Source organism: Lepidochelys olivacea, assembly GCF_965140295.1.
Source record: "Lepidochelys olivacea isolate rLepOli2 genome assembly, chromosome: 5".
Lineage (NCBI taxonomy): Eukaryota > Metazoa > Chordata > Testudines > Cheloniidae > Lepidochelys > Lepidochelys olivacea.
Genome location: NC_140415.1, coordinates 3111014 through 3134344, shown reverse-complemented (window position 1 = coordinate 3134344; position 23331 = coordinate 3111014). Strand labels below are relative to the sequence as shown.

Below are 23331 nucleotides of genomic sequence, written 5' to 3'. Positions count from 1 at the left end.
GAGGGCAGCGGGGGGCGGACTGTGGGGGCAGAGAGGGGAGAGGGAAAAGAGGACACACCAGGGCGGGGGAGGGCGGGCTGGTGATGGGAACTGACTTTACTTAAGACGGGACTTCAAAGTGATGCAGTTCAACTCTTGCAGATGCCCCAGTGGATGCTATGAATCCAGTTGAACCTGGGCTAGGGGCAGGGTTCGGCCGTCGTGCCACGGGTCCCTCATCCCAAAACCCGAGCAGCCCCAGGAGTCTGCCCTGGACTCCCTACGCTGGTCGGTGTTTGCCTGGAGCCCAGGCTCCCCGTCCCTTCTCTGTGCCCCCTGGGCCCGCGTGGGGCCTCCCTGCCCGTGGGGTCCCAAGAGCGAGGGCAAACACAAGGGAGCACTTGTGGAACTCCTCGCTGGCTGTCTGCAGAGCACGCAGAAAGTCTGTTGCACAGAAAGCCCCTGTCAGGCTGGGGCGGAGGGTCCCGACTGGAGGGGGAGTGTGGCTCCCCTGCCCCTTAGCCCAACGTGCCCCGTCTCAGCATCGGGCAACGGCAGGGCAGGGAGGGGCTCACTGGAGTTTTCCTTAAAACATTGCAGCTGAGAGCCCAGGCCAGCCCTGGGTAATGGCACTGGCAGCCAGGGGCCTGCGCCGGGGGCTCAAGCTACAGGGTGGGTCCTGGATCCATTGGGTCTCCAGGGGCTCAGAGTAACCTCCCCTCCCTGCCTGCAGGCTAGCTCTGCCGTCACATGGACCCTGGCCCGTAGCCCCCAGCCCCAACCGCCATGCCCCACGGCCCAGCTGGCGCTGAGCTGAGCAGAGCCACACCCACCGCCCCAGCCCCATCTTCCAACCGCTCTGCCTTAAAAATGCCCCTCTCCTCTGGGAAAGCCACGGGACTTTGTGCCAACTGCAGAGCGAAGGCAGGTCCGGGGTGCAGCCCCTCTCTGGTCACTGCCACGGCCCGGCAAGCAGGGGGAATGCTGAACCCCCTTACTGGGGGCCACACGCAAATGTTGTGTGGTGTTTCTCAGCTTGGCTGGTTAGATTTGGAAAGAGTAACGCCCCCGCCTGGCTCTGAGCCCCCTGGCACGCCGGGCTGGGTCAGCTCTGAGCCCCCTGGCACACCGGGCTGGGTCAACTCTCAGCGGGGCCAGATGTTCGAGCCGGGGCCCCTGGCTCGCCAGGCCGGGACTGCGACGTGTCTGGCCTGCGTCTAGCAACGCTCCTGCGCTCAGAACAATGACTTTTCCTTAACGCTCCTTACTGCAGACGTACCCAGCCGGGCATCCCGCCATGGGGCCTTGCAGCCGGCAGCTAGAGCTCCCGGGGGCTGCAGCCGGAGAAACAGACCTGCCAAGGCCACCGAGCTTCAAAGAGAACCCAGGAGTCCTGGCTCCATCAGGGCTGTTGGAGGGTGATGGTACCAGCTCGGGCTGGTCTGAGCTCCTGTCCTGTGGCAGTCTCTTAGGTTTCAAACGCCACCAGTGAAGGGCCCCTGCCCCCTGAATCCTCCCTCCCGGCCTGGTTTAAAGGGACAGGGCGCTGTGGGGCAAACACAGCCCTGGTGTAATGTCATGGACGGCCCTGGAGTTACACCCATCTGTGTCTCACCGTTTTGCATTACCCCCCGTGCTGGCTGTCATTGGGGTCCACGCGCCTCCCCCCGGACCCCTGCACTTGGCTTCCTGGCTGGCAGGCTGTGTTGCTCCCTGAGAGACCCGAACGCGGGCGAGACCTGAACCCAGGGCCAAGCACAACGCAGAGTTGGCAAAGGCGGTGCTGAAAGCGGCTCCCTTTCCATCCTCCGCCTTTGTCAGCGGGACACTGAGCTGGGGAAGCTGGGTTCTGGCCACCGCCAGCACCCTGCTCCACCTCCGCCACGTCCCGGGCACGGCCGCGGGCACGGCAGGGATCGGCGGGGCTAGGGGGAAGGAGAGAGCCACTTACTTTGTGTCTGGGCCTAGAGGTCAGAGCAGAGGGACTGGGAGCCAGGACTCCTGGGTTCTAGTCCCACCTCTGGGCGGGGAGCGTAGTGCAGTGGTTAGAGCAGGGAGCCAGGACTCCTGGGTTCTATTTGCACCTGTGCCACTGACTCTCTCTATGACTTTGGGCAAATCATCTCCATCCTCTCTGCTGTCAGAGGGGGGAGATGTCGCCCGACTCCCCGGGGGCTGGGTGGTTATCTGCTCTCTGTACGGCGCCCTGAGAGCCCTGGGCTGTTCTGCACCGGTAGATATTAGTGTCTGAGCTGGATGCCCAGATCACGCTGCCAGCAGTACCCCCCCTTCTCTTCAGGTGTCCCTGGGGTGAGGAGGTTTTATGAGCCCCGCCAGCAGGAGCGTGGGGGGGGAATGCAAGCCCCCCCTCCCCCATGCAAGCAGGGCGGGGGCACACGGGCAGCCTCGGGCCTAAGGCCCATCTCTGCTTGGAGAGCCCTGCTCTGGGCGGGTGCCTTGGGGGAATGTTGCTGGCCCGGGGAGAGGGGGGAATGCATGGCTGCCCTGCCCTGTGGGGCAGCGAGATTGTCCCTGAGCCCAGCCACCAGAGGGCAAGACACAGCACCTGCTCCTCCTCCCCCCCTCGGGGGGATCCCCCTGGGCTCAGCTGGCCCCAGTCCCAGCTGGACGGCTTTACTAGCCACGGTCTGTTGCCTGCAGCACTGGGGCTTGTTACTCCTGCCGCATCAGCCCAGGGCAGCCTGTGGACCCCCAGCTTTCGGAGGGGGCCTAGAGATCCCGCTCCGGCTGGCCACACTGGTCGCCCCTGAGCAGGGGCTATTCTGGCTGCCTCTCCTGGCGACCCGGCCTGCACCAGCATAGCTGGGCCTGGACCCAGCTGGCTCTGGCTAAGCCCCGTCCCCCGGGAGGTGGGAGGCTGTTTTACTTTCTGCTCTTGGCCAGGGCTGGGTGTGGAGGGGGCAATTCAGCCTGTGCCCAGCCAGCGAGACTCCCCTGCCGCCGTCTCCTCCCTCGTGCGGCGCGAGGGAGAGCGTCTGTCTGTGCCGCGTCAGGCTCCTGCAGTCATCGAGTCCGTGGCCAGAAGGGACCAATGTGTCCATCGAGTCCGACCTGCTGGAGAACGCGGGCCAGAGGCCTGCCCCCAGGACTCCCCAGAGCAGATCTCAGCAAAACAGCCACTGTTGAATTAGCAGTGGTCAGGGATGGAGAATCCCTCCCTACCCTCGTTGTTCCAATGGTTAATGACCCTCGTTAACAATGTAGGCCTTATCTCCAGCCCGGGTTTGTCTCGCTTCAACTTCCGGCCATTGGATCCTGTCAGACCTTCCTCTGCTGGATGGAAGAGCCCTTTGTTGTTCCCCATGTAGGGTCTTATCGATCGTCACCCCTTAGCCTCCTCCTTGTTCAGCTAAAGAGACTGAGCTCCGTGAGTCTCTCACTCTAAGGCGGCTTGTCGAATCCTTTCCTCATTCTCGCGGCTCCTCCCTGAACCCGCTACAATGAACTGTGGGCCCCAAAACTGGACACAGGAACCCAGCCGCAGTCGCACCAGTGCTAAACACAGGGAAACAACCTCCCTGCTCCTACTGGAGATTCCTCGGTTGATGCATCCCAGGATCGCACGAGCCCTTTGGGAGCTCACTGTTCTGCTGATTCCCTGTCCTGCCCCCCAGATCTTTATCCTGCTTCCCAGGAGAGGGCCCCCAGACTGTAAGTCTGGCCTGCAGTCTTGGTTCCCAGGTGTATATACGTTTACATTTAGCTGGATGTAAGCAGTGTCAGGATGAGCTCCACCCTGACATCTGGTGGTGAGGTGTGGCAAGTTGTGGAAAAGAATTTCAGGGGCCGATCTCATTTGCATAGGCACACCCACCACGCCTAGAATGAGACCATAGCTGCCCAAATGGTCACTTTGGCTGCTGTGGGATCCCCAGTGTCTCTGTTATTGGGGCAGGAAGAATAAATTGTTATTACCCTGATTATGGGAACTGTGCTTGGAACTGTACGTGGCCTTTTGTTACGATGGAGGGATTCACCATCATCTAAGTAGCACTCGCTAGGCAAGGGTCATGGGTTCCAAAACTGTGTGAATGGAGAGAGGCTGGGGACAAGTATTAATACTTGGTGGCATGGGCCCCTTGGTGAGGGCCTTACATGCTGATTGCACTTCCTCCTCTCTCCACTGTGGAATATCAGAGCTAATTTTGATTTCATTAGAAGTCTAGTTACAGGCTGCTGAGCTCACTTTGGGCTGACAGTGCACCAGCACTGGGGCTCCCCTATTATAAGCTGAATTCACCTAAGCGCTGAAATCACTGAGTGTTGTGTTAAGTAGTGGGGGAGCCTGAAGATATATTGTGGAGCAGTTTGCGGGCCGGCTGGCGAAGCAGTTCGACACGGAGCAGTGTGTGGATGGCAGGAGCTGCTTGTGGGCCGTGGAGCTGAGCGAAGGAGTTCGTGGGGCGGCTGGCGGAGCGCAGCTGAGTGAAGGAGTTCGTGGGGCGGCTGGTGGAGCGGAGTGCAGCTGCGCGAAGGAGTTTTGTGGGGCGGCTGGCGGAGCGGAGCGCTGCTATGGAGCTATGGGGCGGTCAGCTTCAGATCACGTAAGGTGCCTCTTACCCCCGTCCCATTTCCACCCAGGTTGGGAGGTAAAGCTCCGCCGATAAACTTTCGAACTCTGGGGCTGCCCTGACCAGGGACAGAGACTTTTGGGGCATTGGACTTTTGGGGTTGCTGGACTCAAGAACCAAAGGGAAAAGGGCATGCCCCAATTTGCCTGGGGTGGGGTTGTTTTTGCTCATGGGTTGTGTTATGAATCCGGTTGGTGGTGTTTCCCCAACATAATGCCACATTGTTTCTCTCTGTTATTAAAAGACTTTTGCTACACTCAGACTATGTGCTTGCGAGAGGGGAAGTATTGCCTCTTGGAGGCGCCCAGCGGGGGTGGTATATATTTGTCCCAGGTCACTGGGTGGGGGCTCGAGCCGGTTTGCATTGTGTTATTGGAATGGAACCCCTAGATATTGAACCCGGCCCTTGTTGCTGCCAACTCTGACGGGCAGAAGGGTTACATGTATTAAAATGCATATTATGTTGCTTACCAAATGACCAGATCGCTCGGTATCGGTGACCTGCCCTCTTCTGTATTCACCCCTCCCCTAACCTGCGTGGCATCTGTAAACTTTATCAGTGAGGATCTGATGTTGTCTGCCGGGTCGCTGATATGAATAGCGCAGGGCCGAGAACCGATCCCAGCGGGACCCCATTGGAAACAGACCCACTGGATGAGGTTTCCCCCTTTACAGCTACATTTGGGGAAGGAGCCGTTAACCGGCTTTTAATCCATTTCCTGTGTGCCATGGTTGTGTTCTAGTTTTTAACCTGCCCAAGGAGTGCCGGAGGGTGGGATGGGAGCAATCCCTCTTCGGCAGGCGGCGAGCTCACTCTTTCTGTCCTGTTTGCAGGTATGAACTGGATCGCCTTCCTTCCCCGCCCCCGCTCCCATATCCCCTCCCCAGCAACATGCCCTTGGGGCCAGTTTTCCCCCAGAGCCGAGTGCCTTTGGCTCCCAGCGGTTTCGGGGGAGTGGGGGAGTTGGGGGACAGGGAGGGGGTCTCCATTGTTCTCAAGAGGAGCTGCTGAAAATGTCGGGGCCCAGCCCATCCTCCCAGCCCGTGCCCCCCTAGCCCAGGTGCTGGGCATGCTGGGAGATGGAAGTGCCGCAGAGACTCGCTCCGAAACAAGGCTGTCCTTTTACGGACCCCTCCCGCCCTGCTGCCAGCTGGGCCTGATAGCGCCAGGGCTCAGCCTGACAAGGAACCTCGGCCCAGCCCCGGGGCCCAGCGGGGGAGAACGTTATTTTTCTCCTTGATTTTTAATAGCTGTTTTCTGTAGCCCTAATTGGCTTGGCTTGAGCCGGAGCCAAGGCAAATGCACCTGAGGGAGGCTTGCTTTACAATCTCCATCCGCAGGCTCCCGCTCCCTTCCCAAACACCAGCTCAGCATCTGGCCTCTTCTCGAGGGGCCGGGGCCGGGGGCCGGCCGTGCTGATCGGGGGGGGGGTGCTCCCGACGCCACAGCAGCTGTGCGTGTCCCATGAAGGGCCGTCTGTGTGAGGGAGGCGAGAGGCGGGGGCAGATGGGCATGGCTGGGCTGCGTCTGGGCACGTGCCAGGAGGGTGCAGAGCCACCGCCAATGGGCGAGTGTGGGTCGTCCCGGAGACGGGACAGAGTTGAGAACAGAGGCACGGCCTGGCTCTGGTTTTCACATCGGCCCGTCGCAGGGCTCGGTGCGAGAGCGGCTGGAATGTCCGTGGGCTCACCCGCTCTCACCCGGGTGCAAGGGGCATTTCTCCTGCTGTCTGCACACAGGTGCTAGGTACCTCCGTGCTGGGCAGCGTCGGCTCTTCTGCTATCTGGGGTTTTATAGGCTCGCCCAGCTGAGCGCACATATAGGGTGGAGAACTGCTATTGAAAACGTGGCCCCTTGCAGCCCAGACAGGAATCTGGGCCCCGCAAACCCTCCACCCCACCTAGGCAGGAAAGGGGGCTGTGTAATGAGCCAGGGGCCTGGGAGCCAGAGGTCTGGTTTCCATCACCAAATGCTCACTTAGGCTGAGCTTGCTGGGGCAGGGTCCCTGCCTAATCTCCTGCCATGTCTGTTACAGCACAGAGCACATTTGGGGCTTAGCGAGTCATTTCTTCTTATTGTTATTAATGAGTAATTGCCAGCTCTGTCTGTGGCTCACTGTGGGCAAGTCACTTAGTTGCCCTGTGCCTCGGTTTCCCCATCTGTGCCTTGAGCATAGTTCCCCTGACCCTGCTTGCAGAGTGACTGGCTGACTAGATGCATTCAGGTTTGCGAACCCCTTGGAGGCCCGAGGAAGGGGGAGGCATCTCTCCTAGCACCATGCAAGCTACGGCAGCCTCTGGGGGAGTGGCCACATCTCAGCTCCTCACGGCCAGCTGTGCACGGCCTGTGGCAATGAGGGAGCATTGTCTGCTGCTGGATACTCTCCCCACACGTTGGGGGCGGAAGGTAGTGCTGAGTGAACCCGCAGAGAGCGTAGCGTGGCCTGGCCTGGCTTGACTCAGCCTCCGAGGTGTTGGCTGCTGATCAGGACGCTCTGCAGATCAACTCCCTGACCCCCCTGGGTGTGTGGGATTTGGCAGGAACCCCGGGGAGCACTGCCTGCCAAGCAGCGCATCCTGCCCCTGCTGGGAGCGAGGAGACGTGTGCACAGGGAACATAGCCCAGGGGTCAGGGGTAACCGAGCCGCTCTGCTCACACAGGTCTGATTGCAGGATTGGGGCCATAGTTTGCCCATGCAGCGCTGCCCCCTACTGGGCGCGAGTGTCTCCTGCCCCATCATATGCATGTCCGCTGCTGCGCTGGCTGTGTCCCCGCTGTGGAAAGTGGTGCATGCCCCCTCCCATGGGGCCAGGTTCACTCTTCCAGCTGGCCGAATGTTAACTCGGTACAACTTTCAAAACAGAAGGTCGTTCACCTCTGTCCTGCTCTCGCTCAGCCTGTCTGACGGCCTGGGGACATTCTCGGACTGGAGCCTGCAGCTCCCACGGGGAAGCCAGAGACGCTTGGGGTCAAGGGGGGGCTGGAGCTACAAAATGCCTGCGTCCTTCCTGCAGCGTTTGTGCCGTTACACAACATTACAGTCGGCTGCAGTTGATGGGGCCAGAGTGTGGGTGAAAGACACGAGTGGAAGATAAAGCAGCTACTACTGCCGCTAGCTATAGGTATGCTCCCTTAGCTCAAGTGCTAGAGGCCTTTGTTTCCGGCAGCGCTGAGAGCAGGTTCCCGCCCCACTGCCCTCGTGTGCGAGGAGATTTCTGTAGCCCTCGTGCCCGTTGTTCGCAGCGTATGGGCCTGGATTTTTGATGTCCAAAGCTAGAGCGGGGCAGAGACCAGAAATTCCATCTCATGGAGGATTTGGAGATTTTGAAACTTTGGCTTCATTTTGAATCGGAGCAAAATAAAGGGAAATTTAAAAAAAAAAAAAAGTTTTGGTCGATTGAAATGTTTCCTTTTTAACCCGTTGTGATTCCGCTCCCTGTTCTGAGACGCGCCGTCGTGTAAAATCAGCCATTTCAGAACGAGCAGTGGGAATGTTTCGTCCTGCAAAGGTGGAAACGGGACGGTAGAGACAAGGTGGGGGAGGGAAAACCTTTTGATTGGACCAACCTGTGTTCGGGAGAGAGCCAAGCTTTCCGGCCTACGCAGAGCTCGTCCTCGGGGCTGGGCATTGAGCTGTTCGCTGGCCACTGCACCTGGAGTGTCTCTTGCGATCGGGGTTAGCTAGGTGCGCTGAGCAGTCCGGTCCCCCTTGCACTGAGCGGCAATGCAAGGCGCTGCCCCCTTGCATTGAGCAGCCTTTCCGCGGGTCCCAGGGCCGAAGAAGAGCTCTGTGGAGTGCGACAGCTTGGCTGGCGGTAAAAGATCTCACCTCAGCCCCCTTGTCTCTCCGATATCCTGGGGCCACTCACCCTGCAGACAGAAATGGGACACCAGCCTTGTTTTCTGTTTTGCGGAACCATTTGGATTTGGACGTGGCTGCGTTGGCAACAGGAAGGGGACCCATCGGAGCTTTTCTGACCGAGAGGCCCCCAGGCGCAGGGTGATTCTTGAGCCCCAGGGCCGGGGCACCTGCTTCCCGTCACACCGTCCTGTGCCTCGCTCCGTGGCTGCCGGCTTGGGCAGGGACTCTGCTGAGCGGGAGGTGTCCTACGAGGAAGTGGTGCGGGTGGATTAGCTCCGGCAGCAATTGCCCCCCTTCTTTGTCATGCCGGTAAAGTCACCGAGGATAAATGAAGTCGAGGGACCCCTGGGGGGCTGCACAGTGCTGCCGGCTGATGGATACCGGGCGGGGCAGGGCTGGAGGCAGAGCCTGCTGCTGTCCGTGCCCCTCCCACCTCTCCTTCCGGCTGACGTTGAGATCACGGCAGGCAGCCGCGGGCAGCATCTGCCCACTCTTGGCTCCTGGCGTGGGCCCTGCCAGCTCAGCAAGGCGGCTGCTGGGCGACGTGGAGGGCGAGAGCTGAGTGGCTGGGGCAGCTGCTGTTCTCTGGGACCAGGCCAGTGCTGAAGGCCATGGAGGAGGCAGTGTCTCGGGTGCATGGTCTCAGCGGTGCAGACCTGTTCCCTCCCCACCCTGCCCTGGGGGGGTGTCGCTTCCAAGAGGGCACTGGCCCTGCATCCCAGGTGGGGGTGGACTGAGCAACAAGGACCCCTTTGTCTCCCGCCCCTACAGCCTGGGGAGCCCTGGCTGAGCCCGGGCAGCCCTGAGCCCGTGGACTTTAGCAGGCGACAAGGGTGCTCGGCGCCTGTCTACCCACTGCGCTGGGTCCGTCCCCAGGAGGGGTTTGGGGAGGGGGGTGCAGCAGCCCTGTGTCGTTCCATCTCTGCTGTGAGCGGCCGCGGCCTGACGCCCGGCCCAGGTTGCTGCAGGTGCCAAGGAGCTAATGGGTCCTAGCTGGCAGGGTTGGTCCCCAGGAACCCCCAGTGACCCTGTGTGCATGTGGGGGAGGGCGTGTATTTCACCTGGCACCGCTGGGTGCCCAAAGTGGCTTTGTTTTGAAAGGGAGGGACAGCACATGGCCAGCTGCAGGCTCCCCTGTGCCCCAGCGCCGGAGGCCAGCAGGAACGGTGGCTGTTTGGGTTGGAGCTGCCGAGCTCCAGTGTTTGGCTGACCCGGGAGCCTTCGTGCTTGGAAGGGAGCGGAGGCCAGAAAGCTTCCCAGCCCCGAGCACAGCTCCCTCTCCTCTGCCCACTGGTGGGGGAAGTGCCGTGGGGCTGGCCGGGGACAAGGCGAGGGACAGAGGACATTCCCCAGCAACTGGGTCCCGGGCGTGCCACCGGGGCAAAGTGGAAGGTAGTTTTGTAGTGGGATTCATTTAGAGCTCATTGCGCCTAAGGAGGCAGCTCAGTGAGGGCCAAGGAATTGGCACTGGTGTGAACCAGTGGCTGGCACACGCTGGGCATAGGGACATGGTGCGGTTTGGGATTCCTCCTGCCCGGGCACCCTGCTCGGGCTGCAAACGCGGCCTGGCTGGGTCGTGAGCCCCGTCACAGCCCCAGGGCTGCTCCGGGCACTCACCAGCCTTCTGGCGACTGAGCAGGTGGTGTCCCCGTTTGTCGTGAGGCAGGCCAGTTTGCCATGCCCGGGCAGCGCCCGCTCTCAGCCTCCAGGAGCGCCGGAACCCTCCTCCCCAGGCCCGTCTGCACCCAGGCTGGCAAACTCTTCATGTACTGAGGGCTGACAATGGCCAGGCCGGGTACTGACACCCCCTCCTGGCAGGGTTTGGGGGCCTGGTTCAGATCCATTTTGGAACCGTCTCTTGTTGGGGTTCCCAGGCCTGCACCTCTCCCTTCCCCTGTTGGTGGGACATTCCCCTCCCCCTCCCGGGAGGGGGGCTGGAGGAGCGTCTGTCCCGGGGTCCCAGAGGTTAGTGAGGGGAGAGGCCCAGAGGGACCCGACCCACCCCCAGAGACGTGACGGGCTATACCACACTTGTTTAACCTGTGGGGAGCGAGAGGGGGCTCACTGCTGGACCAGCGCCTTGCCCTGCTCTTTGCAGCTCTGGGCCCCCCGTCTGGCTGCAGAGCCCCCCGAACCCGGCCTGCCCCATCCGCCTGGCGACCTGCGGCTGCCTGGGGGCTGAAATCGCCCCGCTCCCCCAACTGCTGAGCTGTTACTTTGCTGGGAGGTTATTTTTAGGAATTTCTGGAGCGTGCGGTCGGCATGGCTGGGGGCCGAGGGGCGGCCCAGGCGGGGGTGGGGGCGGGGGCGGGGGCGGGAAGAAGGTTTTTTTTTTTTTTTTTTTTTTGCAATAAAAACTATTCCCAGCTGGCAGCGACTCCGGGCTTGGCTGCCGGCTGCTCTCAGTGCCCTGGTTTTCGGCTCTGCCAGCGCCTCGGGTTACCGCTGGGAAGCGAGAGGCTCTGGTTCCCTGCAGTGGGGCCGGGGGGGGCGCGCTGCAGGGGGCGGGCCAGCGCGAGTGAGATTTCTGGTGTGCGCTCTCGAGCCTCCCACTGCAGGCCAGGGGGGAGAATCCCCCCTTTTCTCCGCAGCCGAGCGCGGGTCGGGGCAGCCAGGCCAGCATGGGGACCTGCGGCCGTGGCAGCCGGCTCTGAAGGTAGGATGGAGGGATGGGGAGCCGCTCCGGCACACGGGTTCGGGGCCGGGCGGGTTTGTGCTGGGCCAGGGGCACCCTTCCCGGAGGAGGCTGCTGGGAGGGGAGGGGGAGAATAGTTGTGTATATAAGACAAAGCCCCTAATATCAGGATAGTCCGGATAGTATCGGGACATCAGGCCAATCGACTGGTGCTTGTGGGCTGGGGCTGCCCAGATGGCGCTGCCCAGCCAGGCAGCCCGTGGGCGTGCTGGGTCTGATTGGACATGGGGGTAAAGCTGATTTATCCCAGGGTGACCAGAACCAGGCTTGGGGGGTTGCTCTGGGTTTGCCCCCGGGGTGATTGGAACAGGGTCGGGCTGGAGGGGTGTTCCAGGTTTGCCCCAGGGTGACCGGACAAGGGTTGGCTGGGGAGGGAGGGGGGTGCTCCAGGTTTGCCCTGGCTGAGTCCATGGCGTGACTCCGGCCATCCCCTGGTGAGTGTCACTGTCTCAGTGGCCTGCCCCAGTGAGAGGGATGGGGGTCTGTCTCTGCTGCTAAGGGTCACGCTCCGTCCCTGGCTGGCAGCCCCACGCCACGTGAGAGGGGCAGGGCACCCCCAGGTGGGAAGCGGCCACTCTCTGCAGCTCAGTGTGATGGGGAAGGGGGCAGCAGGGGCCGGGCGGCTCCTGTGAGCGAACTGGGGGGGGAAGCGGGACCCAGCAGCACAGTGTAAACGCCAGTCTGGCTGCGCACACGCCTTGGCCGTGGTCTTGCCCGCGCCAGCCTCCCGCCAGGCTCTCCTGCTCTGCCTTCCCTCACAATCCACACCAGCGCCCTCTCCCGGTGCCACCGCAGCGCCCCCCTTACGCCAGCCGGCGGTCTGGCCAGCCTCGGGCTCATTCAGATTTCCCCAGCTGCCTTGGGAGCTCGTTAATCTGTCTGCGTTAACATTTGTTGGCTGCTTATGTCTATTGTCTTCTATTTTCGTCTGTGCTCGGAGCTGGCCGGATAGAGGCCTTTGCTAGCGTTCACAACAAACACGGCCCTTTCACCCCGTCCGTCCGAGGGAGTGTCACGCTTCTGGGGGAACCCTGAGGCAGAGAGGGGATTGCCGAGGGACGTCCTGCTCGCGCCCGGTGCCAATCCGGAGTCACTCTGGTTTAGTGCCGGTGTACTTCAGCTGACTTCGGTGGAGTAGCTGAGATGGGAACCTGGCCCCCGGTCCTGTCCTGACGGTGACTGTATGAACCTTGTCCCCGTCATGGGTTTCCCACTCGACCCAATAACGTGTGGGGCCAGGTCCTTAGCTGGTGTGAATCGGCCCCGCTCCAGCAGGCCCAGTGGACCTGGGCTGCTTGATGTGAGGTGAGGCTCCGGCCTGGTGCGATTGCTGCGCGGGGGTAGTGGATGGCTTGAGGGAGCTTGGGGTGTGCTCTGCTGACCGTCTCAGCCTGAGCACTGCTGGATGCGCCTGGCTGGGGAGAGGAGGGACTGGCACCCCTCTGCCACCTCCCCGCTCTCTCCCTGGGGAGACCAGAACAGCTGGTGCAGTTGCAGCGCTCTGCTGGTTCGGGCCACCAGGGCACCGCACTGGGGAATGGCACAACCTGCCATCCCAGCGGCGTCCTTCTCCGGGCACACGCTGCGGGCAGCTGGGCAGCGCCACTCGGCAAGTTGGTTTACAATCAGCGTTACGCCCAAGCTGGTGTCGGAGCCAGGCACTCGGTCGCTGGATGTCACGATTTCAGGGGGATGGCTGCTGGCTCCTGCCTATAGGTCAGGACATGCCCGCGCTGCCCAGCCTGGGTGCTCCGGAGTGGCAGCAAGAAAGCAAGTGTTGGGGGGTGCTCCCACGAGTGAGACTCGAGTCCGTACGAAGGGTGGGGGCACAGGTGAGATTTGCGGCTGTCTCTCGTTCTGGCAGTGTTGGTCTCCTCGCCGGCCGGGCTCAGCCCATTCAGGGCCCTACGGTTTGAGGGGAGCTGGGGACACCAGAGACGCTGTCTCCGTTTGATCCTAGTCAGAGGCAAGGCTGGGGGTGCAGCTCTGATCCCAAAAGCCAGGCAGGGGCGACTGTCCGCCTTGACTCCTCGTGTGCACAGCAAGCCCTGCGCTTGTTGCAATGGAGGGGGATTGAATTTTTCGGTCGTTCAGAACCGTCTCTGGGGACACAACGAGTTCCTCAAACAAACGGAAGCCATTCTAGTGCTTTCCTGTCGTTCCGAACCCCCGCGGCTCCCCGGTCCCTAGACACAGCCCACGGTTGGGTTTGCTCTGAGCATGGCCGCACGCATGCACGCATGGGTGATTCGGTGTCATTCCATGGACTTTAAATCAGTTCTCTGCTGATTTACACCAGCTCGGGATCGGGGTTTCTGCCCCCCGTGACTCCAGTGTAAACGGACTAAAGCCAGCAGCATTGCTCCGGGTTCGCGGCAGCAGGCTCCTGGCTGGGGCCAAGTCCACCTCTTGCACCCCAGCACTGCTGCGTCTGTTCTGAGCCTCTGTGTGCTGGGCCCACCGGGCCAGGAGGGTTCAGGAGCTGCATGGCTGGTGGGGCCTGCCCAAATGCCCCAGCCTGTGTTACATGGGTCAGCCCAGCGGTCGCCTTGGCCCCTTCTGGCCCCAGCACCCAGGAGAACCCCACTGCGGAAGCAGGCAAGGAAGGGGCTGCTCCTCGCCGTCCGATACCTTGGGGGGAGCCCCCCAGACGGAACGCTGGTGCAGGGCTGGCGGATCCGCATGGGGGCTAACAGGGAGGGGCAGGGCGAGGGTGGGGATATTCCTGAGAGAAGCGCTAAGCTTTGGTGGGAGAGGGCCTGGAGCTAGGTCTGCAGCGGGCATGTGGGCACTGCTTTGTCGGCTCCAGCACATTCACACCCGCTGCAGACCTGGTCCTGGCTTGGCGGGCAGGTGCCAGGGACCCGCTCGGTGCCAGGCTCCTCTGGGGTCACTTGGCTGCAGCCCATGTGAGCGTACCTGGGCTCCGAGCTCGCGTGGGGCTCCAGGACTCTGCCGTGGCGCTTGGAGGAAGGGCAGCGTTTGCAGAGAGTTTTTCTTGGTTTAATTGGCATCTTCATGGGGGGAAACCTTTTCCCTTCTAGGGCCAGTAACTGGGAGAGCGTTAAAGACGGGCCATGCAAAGGGAGTGCGAGGTTTGCTGGGCCATAGGGGTATTGCTGGGGGGCTGACGGGCACAGTCCGACACATGTTTCATCCTGGCCGTGACTGAGCCGGTGGAAGGAGCGTCCCTCCTCTGGAGAGGCGTTGAGGCTCCCTGGGCCCTGCTGGGGCTCTGGGCCTGGGTCCTTACCAGGAGCACTGAGGAGAACGTGGGGTTTGGGGGGGATCAGGCTTAGCCCCAACCACCTGCCGCTGGAGCTCTGCAGCTGGGAGGGCGAATTGGAGTTGCCCCTTCAAAGTCCTGGGCCAGCCCCTCCCCTGGTGCAAGTCCTCGTGGCGTCAGGCCTGGTTCAGGCCCGACTGCAGCCCCAGGCTGGTGGACCCGCAGGCAGCGAGCCCTTTGGGAAGCTCAGTGTGGTGACGTGTGCTCACTGCCCCCACAAGCCCGGGCTCTGTGCACAGGCAGTCGGGGTTGTGTAGGTAGGACAGTGCGCGCCCCCTGCCGCAATGCGGGGCAAGGCGTCCCGCCGGCAGAAGGCGTGTTTGTATCCCCGCTCTTGGACAGGGCCATTTCCAGGATTGCGTCCATGAGCCCCAGGGCCCGAGAGTCTCTTTAAAGGACACCCCGTACCCAGCCCCTGCTTGGTTTATCTTTGGGATCCACAGCCAGGGAAGTGCCTGGTCAGGCTGTTTGATTTGCACTGTTCACTTGCAGGGATGGCTCGTCCCTTAGGAGCCAGGGCTGGAGGGGCAGATCCCCGGCTCCGGTGCAGAGCCTGGGGGGAGTCAATGGAGGGGTCGGCCCCCCGGGTTGGGAAGCACTTTGCCGCTGTCGGGATAGGCAAGCCCAGAATATGGTTCTAGCTTATTCTCAAGGCGCTTTGGGGCTGTCTGACCTCCTTCGTCCTGGGCCAGGCGCCCTCTTCTTGCGGTGCTGGGGGGAGAGATGGAGGGGCCCTTGGGGCCAGGGCTCTTTCCCCGGACAGCTCAGAGACAGAAGCGGCTGTGCGAATGTTCCCTGCATTGCCCAGACTGAGGCACAGTGTTGGATCAGTCTCCTGAGCAGCGAGTTGCTTGGGGCCTCGTGTCCTGGGCTGGCACAGAAGGGCTCTCGCAAGCCGGTCGGGCTGGAGGCCCGTTGGTTTCTCGCCTGCAGCTGCAGCCACACGGTGCCCAGGTCCGTTTCACCAGGGTGCCCCCCAGGGCTGGAGGCCCCATCCAGGCACGTTAGAGCGTGGGTTCTAGTCGCCCGGCACGTGGCACCCAGCCCAGCCTGGATCCCCCTGCCATGGTGAGGGTGCCGTGGGCGAGATGTCGCCCAGCTCCCAGGGTGGCTGACGCTGTGTTTGCAGGCGGGTGACCCTGGAGGCAGCAAGCTGGCACCAAGCATGCAGGGGGAGACGCTGCCAAGCCCACTTGGCTCCTTGTGCCACCACTTCACTGGGACTGCCCTAGACCACCCTCGGGGAGGATTGGCAGTGGGGAGCTTCGGAGGCCCCCATGGCGCCTCAGCCTGGTTGGCAGGGGCCTCTGTCCCCACCCCAGTCCCCGAGCGTCTCTTCCCCCCCCGCATCCCCTCCCCAATCTCTGCCCGCGTCTCCCTTTCGCTTTGAAGAGTGACATCAAATGAAGCAAAAAAAACCCAAGCACAGAGCACTCAGTCCAGTGGAAAGTTGGCCCAACCCTGGTGCCTCCCCCAGGAATCCCGGCCATCTCCTTGCCAGGCCACTGCGGGGCATGGCATAGAACGAGTGTGTGTATGTCTCTGTGCGCACACGCGTGTGTGTTTCGTCATCCTCAGCAGGAAACAAAACAAGCAGCAAACCCAGCAGAGATTCTTGTCAGTGGATGGGGGCAGAGCAGGACAGTGGGTGCCGACGGGCCATGCCAACTGCTGGGCGTTTTGGGGTGCTGGCTGGTTCAAGGCCCCCAGAGGCGCATGGGGCTTGGGGATCAGGTCTGCATTTAGATAGGTCAACGGAGGCTGGGAAATCACAGGCGCGCCATCTGGAAGGGTTAATTTACAAACCGAGAGCTGCTGGGTTCCATTCCCTGGTTCTCGGGCTCGTTCAGCCAGCGGGAGCTTCCCGATGGGGTGACGCAGCTAACTTGTGTCCGAGTGCACGGCCATTTGATGGCCTGCAGGGGGTGCCGTTGGAAATAAGCTGGGACATTTGGGCTCACGTAGTTTGAAAGGGGATGGTTCTTGTGGAGGGCTGTGTTAGCAGGTCCCCTCCCGCCCCTCGGATCAGCTGGGATCACCATTGTGTTTCCAGCATCAAACCTTCCAAAATCATGAGTTGGCCCCCCACAGAAATCATGAGATTGGCTTGAAAGATCATGAGGTTTTTGGTTTTTTAAGTAACCCGCTTGGGGTCTGGTCAGTCATCCTCTGGGCTTCGAGGCTGTAGGGGTCACATTTCCTAGCTTCTCCCTGCAGCCAGGAGGTGCTGGAAACGTACTGCTTTGCTAACGCGAGCCAAGATTCCCCTCGAATCCCAGGACTCCGGGAGGTGGGGCTGTACGAGAACCGCCCCACGCTACGAGGCTTGTGAGAAAACCGCGAGCAAGCTGCGCTGATCTGGACTGTAGTGAGCGGGAAAACTCGGAGGAGCTTGGCCAACGTTGGGCGCTTTGGGCAACTCCCACCCCCCTTTTCTGCAGCAAGCCTAGGCTCTTCTGCCTTCTCCAGCTCCCTGCTGGCTGGCCTTTCGCACCGCATCTGCTGCCCAGCCGGCACCCGGCAGATGTCTGCACGCAGGAGTATTGTCGCCACCAGCCGCGCAGATCCGAGCAGGCAGCCGGCGGCCAGGGCTGCTGCTTGCATCTTGATCAGCCCAGATTCCGCCTGCATCATCCAGCAGGGCTAGAGGTAATGGCCACCCTGCTCACCAGAGCTCTGTGCGAATGCTGGGCTTTGCCAGGGCGGGCCCTCGCCAAGGGCCAGGCGGCCCTGTCCGCACCCAGTCCTTCCTTCAGAGCAAAGCAAGGGGCCGCGGAGCAGTGGGGGCAGAAGGACCGGATAGGCTGGTGCCTCGAGGCTCGAGTCGCCCCTGGCCAGCAGCAGCCTGGCGGCTTGCCCCGGCTGGGGTCCCAAGGCCGCCCCTTGGCTGGCTGGATTGCGGGGGGAGGGGGGAGGAAGCTACTTGGACGGGCGCCAGACTCCCGCTGCATGGAGGGTGTTGGGATGGGAGGGGCAGCTGGCTCAGGCCGCCACCCCGGCGCCGTGTGATGGAAGATGGGGACCCCCCTCCGCTGACCCTCCCAAGACACCACGTTGATTCCGGGTGCGCAGCTGAGCTCGGCTTCCCACCGCCTGGGAGGGCTGGAAGCGGCTGCTGCATTTCAGCTCCGAGCCAGCCCCGCCTGCCGGGCTGGGCTGGGGTGAGGCCGGTCATGGCCTGGAGAGGTCCCCGGCTGCACCAGGCCGTGGGCAGCAGACGCTCTTGCTCTGTAATTAACAGCAGAGGAATCCACCCAGCGGAGGAAGAAAGTGTCCCATTGTTTCCCCTGCTGGGGACTCCCTGTGCTGGGGCTTAGGTCATCATTGGAGCAAATATAGAAGGGGGGCGTCTGTCTCCTGCTGGCTTCCTCTCTCCAGACCCCCCTCTGCTGCCCCAGCTCTGCTCTGTGGAGCTCTGTCTGTCTATCTAGTCTGTTTTATCCTGCCACCCATCACCATAGTATCTAGGCACCATCCACATTAAACTCCACAGTGGATCCCTTGTGAGCTCCAGGGGGCGTCTGTCTTTCTCCTCTTTTGGGACGTGATTCTGCCTGGGGAAGGCTTGTGGGTTTTGCTTTGCTCGCCGACGTTCCTTTGGCTGGTGGACGGGGTGTTGGAATTGTGGGGGGCGTTCGGGGAGAGGTGATGAAGTCGTTTGTATGTAGATTCGTGGCTGCCAAGTTTTGTGCAGCCTCGCGGGTGGCATTTTATGCCAGTTATTTGTAATGAATGGCGTTAACTGTGTCTTCATTCTAATGATTTGCCTGGTCCCCCAGACGCGGGATAGACCAGAAGGCACCTGCCCGCTCCTCCCAGTCCCTGCTCTGCAGGAAGGCTCTGCGTGGGCAGGCCCTGGGTGCTCATCCATAGGGTTCAGAGTATTGGGTAGGGCTTGTCCGTACCAGAGATAGGTAGGGTGTCTCGCCCAGGCTGGGAGCCCCCTGGGATGCAGGCTTACGGCGCTGACCTCCCTGGCAAAGCTCTGTGAGAAGCCAGAGGACAAGTGTGACGAAGTGGGACTGTTCTTAATGTTTCCTCTGAATAGTGTGGGGGTGCCTCAGTTTCCCCTAGGCAGTTCTTAAGTATCTAGGAGGTGGGATAAGGATGTATGCTCATTGCAGAGCCCTAGAGGGCAGGTGTGTGCAGGGGTCTGGACACAGAGAATGGCTGACACCCTGTTTCCTGGCAAATAATGGCCTGGGCCCTTCCCCCCTGCAAGGTGAGAGCTAAAGGGTTGGAGAAGAAAGGACTCAGATGACCTCCTGGCCTGGGAAAGGAACAAAGCCCAGGGGAGGAGGGGCTGGAGGGAGTTTCAGTTTGGGGCTGGCTGGAGACATGGAGTGAAGGGCAGACGTGGTTGTCTGGCTCACTGCCCCCAAAATGGACCCAGCTGAGGGGTCCGGTTCTCTGCACCTGCAAGCTCTGTGTTAGACCATGTTCCTGTCGTCTAATAAACCTCTGTTTTACTGGCTGGCTGAGAGTCACGTCTGACTGCGGAGTTGGGGGGCAGGACCCTCTGGCTTCCCCAGGAGCCCCGCCTGAGTGGACTCGCTGTGGGAAGCGCATGGAGGGGCAGAGGAGGCTGAATGCTCCGAGGTCGGACCCAGGAAGGTGGAAGCCGGGTGAGCTGTGTGTCCTGCAGACAGGCTGCTCACAGAAAGGAGACTTCCCCAGAGTCCTGCCTGGCTTCGCAGGGAGCATTTCAACAGCATCGCCCGGGGACTCCGTGACAACAAGCCCTCTGTCAGAGAAGCTGGGTGTTCTTGCCTGGGTCATGCGGCCATTCAGCTGGGTTTAGAGCTGCCTGCCGCGTCTGCACTGAGCCCTTGGTCAGCCCTGGCCCTGCAGGCTCTCGGGGTGAAGGTACAGCGTGTTGCCTCGTCCAGCTCCTGGTGAGCTCTGGGCTCCTGTCCTTGCAGCAGGGCAAGATCTTCTAGATCCAGCAGCTTTCAGACTCGTCACCTCGAAGGGGGGCAGCCTGGTTCTGGGCTGGCAGCAGCTGCCCTGGGTTGTCTGATGGGGGCGCTGCGCAGAGCTACGTCGGGTTGTAGCATTCACTTCCGTCTCTGTCCCGCTCCCTCCCCCTGCGGGTGCCTGGAATCGTGCGGTGTCCCGAAGCCTGGCAAACGCTGGTGACGTCGGGCGCTTCAGGCCGGTACCAGGACAGGTGCCTTTTGGCTTCGTTTCCATGGTCTGGGCGCCTAGGGCGCGGCACTGAGACCCCACCAACTCATTTCACGCAGGCCCCTCTGCGGCCGCCCTGCCCTTCGGGGGAAGGCCCCTCCCCAGGGCTCTCCAGGAGGATCGGAGCACAAAGCCCTCTCCCCCCTCGCTGCCGGGGCCGTGCCCAGGAGCCGGGCGGGGCACAGAGCACAGAGCGCTGGCTGTTCTGAGCCGCTCTGGCTCCGCATGTGGGCCCGCACTCCAGGCTTTCATGGCCGTGCCCTGCTAAGTATGTGCTGGCACCGGGGCTGCCTGCCCCATGGCGTTTGCCAGCCCTTAGCCGCTCCACTCCGCTGCCCGCTGGGGGGGGGGACTGAAAGGGGAGAAAAAAGCCCTCCCTCCTTTCCGCAGCGACGGGGACAGAGCGGCTGGCATGCAGACAGCAGGGCAGGGCGCCGCGCTCAGATGCCGGCCCAGGGCTTCCCACGCTCCGTCTCTCTGCCCCTCTCTCTGGGCTCCTCCTGGCAAGGGCGCTCTGCTGGCTGGCTGTGCTCGGGCATTAGCCGCAGGTTCCATCCCAGGCCCTTTATCCCTCTCTCAGGCAGCCTCTTTCGATCCCTCGCTCTCTGGGCTGGCTCCTAGCAGGGGTCAGGGTCACCTCCGCAGACCCTTGCCCTGTGGGATTTCCCTGCTAGACTCTGCGGGCTCAGCATTTGTCTGGGGCTTGGAATGGGGATGGCAAAGGCCCCACCTCTGATCAGGTCCCACCAGGCACTGCCCAGACCCAGCCAGTCCCTGCCTCCGAGAGCTCCTGGTCTCCACGGCCAGCCCAGCCCGAGGATGGGAGACAGACGGGAACGGAGACGTGGAGAGTGAAAGTGAGCGCTCTGCAATATCACCAGAGCCTGCGGGAGCCGGTTCAGGGCTGGCTACAGGAGCTCTCAAAAGGGGAATCCTCATCGAATGGGGTCCTAGCGGGAGGCCGCCGGGCTCCGTCCTGGGCCTGACGCTTTTCAACGTCTCCCCCGCCCCGATTCGGGCAGTAAATATAAAATCCCTGCTGGTAAAACGTGCGGCGGGCACACAGATTGGCGGAGCTATAAATAGTGACGAGGCCCCACAGAGCGATCGGGGTCGCTGTGTAAGCCGGGCCTGTGAAAAGCGAAGCGGGGTTTAATACAGCCATGCGGAGTTAAACCTCGTCTAGTTTATCAACGAGTAGATTGAGATGGGACTCGGTCAGTGCATGACTGCCTTCACCAGAGGAAAATCCCAGGGACCGAAGGGCACTCAGATCTAGCAGAGAATGGCTGGACAAGAAGCAACGGCTGGAAGCAGAAGCCAGACAAATTAGAAATAAGGCACAAATGTGTAACTGGGCGGGTGACTAACTATTGGAACAGACTGCCAAGGGGCATGGCAGGTTCTCCAGCTCTTGATGGCTTCGGACCCAGCTGGAGGCTTTTCTGGAGGGTGCTTTAGCCAAACCCAAGTGGTTGGGCTCAGTACAGGGGTAACTGGGTGAAATGTGAGGGCCTGGGCTAGGCAGGAGGTCAGACTAGACGATCTAATGGTCCCAGCTGCGCTTCGAATCTCTGACTTGCTGATGCGGTTCTATGTGTAACTTTCATCTTGTATCTGAGTTCTGAGCGGGGTTTGTTTTTTTTTTTTTTTTGCACCCACACCCATACGTTGTGTTGTGCTGAAAATGGCACGTCTCCAACCGGGGCTGGGCCCACAGGGGCGGGGTTCTGGGGAAGTTTCAGTGTCTTTTGTGGTGAAGCCAAGGGCCCCTTGGCACCCAGTGACATATGCAAAAACACATGAAAAATATTTCCTGCCACACAACCCCAGCACCATCAAAGCAGTGCCAGCCTGGGCCTGCCTCGGGGACCTGAACTAGCTGTCGCAGTGAGGCACGGCAGGCCTGTAATGGGGCAAACCCCACCTTGGGTGCTGCCCCCTGTACCCGCTGCTGTCCGGTGAATGGGCCCATGATCTCTTCTGCTGTGTCTGTCCCCTGGGAGCTGCGAGTGCCTTTGGCCACCAAGGAGTTAACGTGAGGGTTTTTCTTTATCTTAACCTTTAGTGGAGCTCTTGCTAAGGCGGGTAACCACAGCAATACCATCCAGCAATTGTGGTTTCGCTCAGTTAGGTAATCTCCGAGCTCAGCCAGGCTACATTGCTTCTGAGCTCTCTGCATAAATCCCCTGCTGAACTGGCCTGCAAGGTGATTAGGGAGCAGTGGAAGGGGATTAAGAAGAGGGTGAAAACTCCATCACTAGGCTGGGTGCATGCACAGACTATCCACAAAGCAAAGCGGCTTGGCTCGCTGTGTGAGAGCCGGGTGTGTTCCCATCACATCATTTACAAAAGCCAGGCACTCGGCAGCAGACCGAATAGCTCCAGACATCCTATGTTTTATACTGCCCAAGGAAACACCCTGTGCTTAACCACTCTACAAATGCCCATTTTGTCACAACACAATAACCTTAGCTCTGGCCTAGGGGCTGGTCCTGTTGGGTTTAAATCCCCATTTCAGTATCTAACTGTTTCACTGAGCGAACTGGCGCCCGTTGCCATGTCAGCTGTCGGTGGAGCGCTTCTGGCCAAGGTCTGGTAACTGCTGTGCCTAGAGAAGCATGTTTGGACGTGTGGTTTAACAGGGAAAGCTCAGGCCAGTCTCCAGCCTTACAGGCGAATTCTTTACGCGTGGAGCCTGCGCTGGAGGCTGCAGGGGGATTTGTGTTGTGGGCATACTGTGAGGCGAGTGAGGGAAGCATAGCATCTCGGCTGACGCGCTGGGCGGTGTGGGGACATGGGCACTGCGGTGCGGCGGTAGGAATAACTGGTTTATGATTATCATCTGCACAGGTGAAGGTCTATGCCCGCAGCCACCCAGCCAGGCCTTTGCCTTTAAGTGCTGGAGGTTTTGTCTGAACTGATAAAGAGGATCTAATTTCTTTTTCTGGGATTTTTGGCTTTTCCGGGGTTTTCGTTTCTGGTCTGTGTGGGGAAACGTCCAGCGGCCAGGGCCGTCTGGGAACCTCGCTGGAGAAAGTCAGACGTTTTTGAACTTGCAAACACTTCTCACTCTGTCGCTACACGAACAGCGTGAGCTGGGCCAGCCAGCCTCTAATGGCCACTCTGCCATCTTTAACACATGGCCGCGCAAGCCTGCAGTATGTTTTTCCAGGCTTGCCATTCACCCAAATCCAAAGCTGTTTTCACTATAGTTTTCCAGGCGGTTCTCAGTCAGCCAGGGCCCTTCTCCTGCCAGATCTCCGTGTCCTGCCCCTTGCGTGGGTGGCAGAGCTGTGCAAAATGAAGATCCCACGTTTGCAGGGTTGCCAACTTTCTAATCACACAAAACCGAACCTCCTAGCCCCGTCCCCTGCCCCAGCCCTTCCCCACAGCCCTGCTCCTGCCCCGCTCCTTCTCCGAGGCCCCACCCCTTGCTCACTCCAGCCCCCTCCCTCTGTTGCTCGCTCTCCCCCACCCTCACTCACTTGCTCATTTTCACCAGGCTTGGGCAGAGGATTGGGGTGCAGGAGGGGTGAGGGTTTGAGGTGGGGCCAGAAATGAGGGGTTCAGGGTGCGGGAGGGAGCTCCCGGCTGAGGCAGGGAGTTGGGGTGCAGGAGGGGTGAAGGCTCCAGCTGGGGGTGCAGGCTCTGGGGTGGAGGAGGGGGCTCTGGGCTGAGATAGGGGGTTGGGGCACGGGAGGGGGTGCAGGATGTGAACTCCGGGAG

At 61.1% G+C, this 23331-nt stretch overlaps 1 protein-coding gene across 2 annotated transcripts in view; it reads left to right on the top strand.

Moving 5' to 3' along the window:
• Nucleotides 1-23331, top strand: part of IL11RA (interleukin 11 receptor subunit alpha) — a gene marked incomplete at its 5' end in the record, with an annotated part of 72883 nt that overhangs the window by 25117 nt on the left and 24435 nt on the right. The window contains one exon of one of the 2 annotated variants that reach the window (XM_084628329.1): nt 10948-11090. The exons of the other annotated variant lie outside the window; for it this stretch is intronic. Of the gene's footprint in view, nt 1-10947; nt 11091-23331 lie in introns of those variants that run through there. 2 annotated transcript variants of the gene reach the window in all.